Source organism: Raphanus sativus, chromosome 3 (assembly GCF_000801105.2).
Source record: "Raphanus sativus cultivar WK10039 chromosome 3, ASM80110v3, whole genome shotgun sequence".
Classification (NCBI taxonomy): domain Eukaryota; kingdom Viridiplantae; phylum Streptophyta; class Magnoliopsida; order Brassicales; family Brassicaceae; genus Raphanus; species Raphanus sativus.
The window spans coordinates 8,416,249-8,421,770 of NC_079513.1; positions in this window are offsets into that span (position 1 = coordinate 8,416,249).

The following is a 5,522-nucleotide window of genomic DNA, read 5'->3' on the forward strand; positions in this document are numbered from 1 at the left end:
ATCGACAGTGCGAATTTCGGTTCCCACAGTTTGGCGCTAGAAGGAGGGGAGGTCGGATTCTCTTACTCAAAAACCTACGATTGGTAACAACAGCATGGCCACATCACCTGTCCACAACATCGCGTCATTCGGGGATAGAGCAACGGCTGGTCAAGCCAAACCTCACGACGAACTCCTCGTTATCAGACTAACGATCCAGGACATCGACGTAGCGAGAATATTGGTCGACACCGGATGCTCGACAAATATTATATATAAAAACACCCTCGAGAGGATGGGAATCGACCTAAACGCTATCACGGACGATCCCAATCCGATAATCGGACTCTCAGGAAACATCACAATGACCCTCGGCTCGGTCGATCTCTCGGTCAGAGCCGGAGCGTCACGAAGACGGTGGAATTTTTGGTAGTCGACGGTCCAGCAGCATATAACGCGATCGTCGGGACTCCGTGGTTAAACTCCATGCGAGCAATCCCCTCGACTTTCCATCTGTGCCTCAAATTTCCGACCCTCTTCGGAGTAGAAACAATACAAGGAGATCGTAAAGCGCCGCAAGTCTGCTTGGCCGCTGGGTTAAAACGAAAAAACTCTGAGCCCGAAACTAACCCAAAAAAGCAAGCAACCCACGAACCAGCATCGCAGGACCCTCCAGAAATCTTCTGGCAATCGCAAAGAGCTGAAGCCTAGAAGGGAAACGTGAGCCCACTTGCGAACCAGTAATTTCGGTCTGCCTCGACGAGACAAACCCAGAGCGGTGCGTGGAGATTGGAGCCAATCTCCGCGATCCGTTGAAAGCAGAACTCATCGCATGTCTCAAGAAGAACCTTAACACGTTCGCTTGGGCTGCGGAAGATATGCCGGGAATCGACATCAACATAACGAACACGAACACTCGTAAACCAAAGGAACCGAGCAGCCGACCCCGGCCTTGGCCGTAGCCGCCGGGCGGCTAGCGCCCGTGCTGGCCGTGGCCGCCGGGCGGCTAGCCCCGTGCTGGCCGTGGCCGCCGGCGGCTAGCGCCCGTGCTGGCCGTGGCCGCCGGGCGGCTAGCCCCGTGCTGGCCGTGGCCGCCGGGCGGCTAGCCCCGTGCTGGCCGTAGCCGCCGGCGGCTAGCGCCCGTGCTGGCCGTGGCCACCGGGCGGCTAGCCCCGTGCTGGCTCGGGTCTTCGGACAACAATCTCTGGTACACAAGTCCCAGGCCCCGGCCGTCAGAAATCTGTACTTCGAGTCTTTCCCAAAGTCCTCGCAGAACGAATCATTGAGATTCCGCGTACGAAACTCTGGTTCTTACTCCAAGCTAAGACCGTCAGAAACACTTCGGAAACTCGTAAGATATCAACGGGAAGGAAGATCTTAAATTCTTCATACGAAACAGCGATGGTTATCTTAAGACACCACTCATCTCAACTCTACGAATGAAGAACTTCCGAAGAAATCGTAGAAAACAACGGAAGTCCTAGAGACGGCCCGAAAGGGACCAAACGTGATCGGACAGTCCGTTTACGATTATCTAAGATAGATACGACGATTTACATTTATCTTTACGTAACAAGATAAATGCTAAGTTTCCCGAAGATTAATGTCAAGTTTCCCGATAAGTATGGAGGCTGACGAAAATCAGCGTCTCTAATGCTAAAATTCGATAACATTTTACGGAACACCTTTCGTAAAATAAATTCTCAAAAATATTTCACGAGACAGCTTTTGCATGATTAAACTCGACAACATTTTACAAAAAAGTTTCCGTAAAATTAACTCGACAACATTTTGTGAAAAAACTCTCGTTAGATAAAAGCTCAACAATATTTTACGAAACATCATTCGTAAAGTATAATAAGATCGTAAGCTTCTTGACCTGACCAGTTCGCTCATAGCTTGACGAAACAAGAAGCCCCACTCGAGTGACATCTTGCCATTCGTTTTCAACTTGTCTACCCACCTTAGCCTTCTTCGAGTTTCGCCTACTTCTCCTCCCTTTGCTTCAACGATTCTGCAACGATTCTGCACTGTTCCTTCATGTTTCATCAAAAATCAATTCTCGATTCAGTATCGGACTTTTCGAAGACCTTTGACGATGAAACGGTAGAAGACAAAGAGGAACGGACATGAGGCAATCTCGAGTAATCAATGAGACTAAGGTACATCCGACTTAGAAAATTTTATCAAAGTTTTAATTTTTTCGTAGGAAAGGAATGGGAACGTCTTGTAAACTGCCGTAAAATTTAGGGAACTTAGAACCTAGGTGGATAGTCTAGCAAGATAAGTCTTAGGCATTTTCTTCCAGTTTCGTTCTATTGTTCCTTGACTGTTTAGGCAGAACGCGCAAACCGATCTAATCTCTCGAAAAACCGAGAAACGATCGCCGCGCATCCTTGGCATACTCTTTCCGCTTCCGTGAGACTAATGGCACGACGGAGAGCTACAAAAATTAACGAAATAACCTTCGGTAAAACTTCATGAGTAACCCGAAGCAACTTTCGCCAAAAAACGAAACCTAAAGTGGAAAATCGTTTCGAAAAGCCATCACCCATAACTTGGAAAACTCCTCTATGATTGGCATGTCTATCTCGACGAACTCTATTCGGCCCTCGACCAACTACGTCTTTCCATAAAGCCCGAACATGCACTCGACATCGCCATTAAGGACAATCGTCAACTAAACACGATCTTAACGGTAACACAAAGGGTCATGGACTGGTCTTTTACCAACGACTTCCTTGGCTAAACGGCTGAAGTCAGCCTCCATGCCGATCCACAATACTTAGCGACCACCGCTCCAACCGTGTAACGGCTAAAAAAGACAATCCACGATTTGTCGTAAAATGTCAAACGGATATTATGCAAGCAGTTTGTCGTATAACCCAAAATCGGAAATCATACGATAACGAAACTTGATCCTAACAACCAAATGGTTAAACGGAAGATCTTAAACTTATCATCAAATCGATTAAGTTCTATACGCCCCATGAAACGCGGCACGAAAAGAAACGCTCGTAGCAAAGCTCCCAGAGCTATACGAGTCATTCTTACAAAAACAAATCTCAGAAGGCCAACACTTCACGAAACATAGTGAAGTTAGACGCTTCCCCCCCCTGGTAAAATTTACGCGACCCTTCGGTCCTAAATCCTCAACACAATTCGCCAACTACTAAACGGCTGCGACAACGGATCCAGTATCCATAAAAACGATTATCACATCCAGACACATGTCTCTCATCGCTTACACCTAAAATCGCTCGCTAAAAAGGTAGCATACGGACCAAGCGACAAAATCACAATCCGAAGTGACTACTCGGATTCTATCCTTAACACTTGACGAAAGTATAAATCAAATCATAAGCGAAAGCCCATAATCCTCTTATGGCATGAGAAAAATAAAATCACAGCACTGCGAGACGTCGCTTCGTGCTCGGATAAACATTTTTTGATAACAAATTCATACGCCTTCAAAACGGCATCATTTCGTTGTTGCTGATCACAACAAACGAACTCTAACGTCCTAAACAGACAAGCCACCTAAGGGTAGGCTCTTTTACATCCGACAAGGATCCCATAGCGCGCTATACAAAAAATCCAAATTTGGTTCAGCACTTCGTAAAGGAAGTAGCTCGATTCGTGCCCAGACAAATCATATAAGCCGATACCACTTCGCGGATTTTAAAACGGTACGAATCAGGTTAAAATCACAAACAGGCAAAACGAAAGCCGATTTGTCATCGCACAGCCTCAGTCTGAGAGTAAACCTTAGGTCTTGCCCTAAACCCAGCCTTGCTGGTATCTTAACATCTCATAGGCAAAGCGTCAACGACGCGAGATCCCAAAACTTGTCTCTTCACTCAAGTCTGTACGTTTTCACGAATTTTCGCGTAAATCGTAAACCGCAGGAAAATCTCGCTTTGTACAAACTACGGATACGGTGATCGTCAGGGAGGCAGGAATGAGACGACAACTCACACCCTGCCCTCTAACTTCGACAAACAGAAGTTCTAAACGCAAAATATTTTATAAAATGCATACCGCGAGTTCAATACAACGCCCTAAAAAGGGCAGGGACTCAAAGCCACCAACGGCCAGTCCCGAAATCATACATAATGGCCAACCAACGGCCGAAATGTAATCAAAATAAAAATCTCTAAAGGGATTGATAAACCTAGACGCTCCCCGGAGCATCACCTTCATCCTCAAAACTCACCCAAAGTAGGAACGGTCTCACCGTCGCCTCCATTGGTCGCACCACCACTGCATGTCTCATATGCGCCGGCTTCGCGATCCTTGACTGCGTGGTCCTGGTCCTCCGAACCCTCCGAATGCAGGACAAGGGTGCACACGGATTTCGGACCAGCAAGAATCGAGTCGAAGTTGAGCAACAAACTCACGGTCTTCCCGACGTCACGTTCAAGATCGCCAATCAAAGGTGATGTGGATTTCCGCAATGAAATACTCTTAGCCAAAAATTTCGATTTTCAACTCATAATCTTCCGCCCGCAAGATCGCTCCCGCATCTTGCATGCTGGGGGGCTAACTGTTGGGGTCAAAAACGGTTATCTCGAAATCAACGGCTAAGTCTATTTGTCATACGAAAGTATAAGGAAGAAACGAGAAGTAATCTAAGTTTGGACAGGCCGAACGACAAGGAATCCTCCTTTAAACTTCAAAGAGCCCGTTCTCTCAAACCGTGAGGACCCATAGAACGATCAAGATATCAAATCGAAGCCCTCGTCGAGACGCACGTGCTGGTCCTGGCCGCCGGCGGCTAGCCCCCGTGCTGGTCCTGGCCGCCGGGCGGCTAAGCCCCCGTGCTGGTTCGGCCGCCGGGAAACTTCGAAGAGCCCGTTCTCTCAAACCGTGAGGACTCAGAAAACGATCAAGATATCAAATCGAAAGCCCTCGTCGAGAAGCACGTGCTGGTCCTGGCCGCCGGCGGCTAGCCCCCGTGCTGGTCCTGGCCGCCGGGCGGCTAAGTCCCCGTGAATGGTTCGGCCGCCGGGAAACTTCGAAGAGCCCGTTCTCTCAAACCGTGAGGACTCAGAAAACGATCAAGATATCAAATCGAAGCCCTCGTCGAGACGCACGTGCTGGTCCTGGCCGCCGGCGGCTAGAGCCCGTGCTGGTCATGACCGCCGGGCGGCTAGCGCCCGTGCTGGTCCTGGCCGCCGGAAAACTTCGAAGAGCCCGTTCTCTCAAACCGTGAGGACTCAGAAAACGATCAAGATATCGAATCGAAGCCCTCGCCAAGACGCACGTGCTGGTCCTGTCCGCCGGGCGGCTAGCCCCCGTGCTGGCCGTGGCCGCCGGCGGCTAGCACCCGTGCTGGCCGTGGCCGCGGGCGGCTAGCCCCGTGCTGGCCGTGGCCGCCGGCGGCTAGCGCCCGTGCTGGCCGTGGCCGCCGGGCGGCTAGCCCCGTGCTGGCCGTGGCCGCCGGCGGCTAGCGCCCGTGCTGGCCGTGGCCGCCGGGCGGCTAGCCCCGTGCTGGCCGTGGCCGCCGGCGGCTAGCGCTCGTGCTGGCCGTGGCCGCCGGG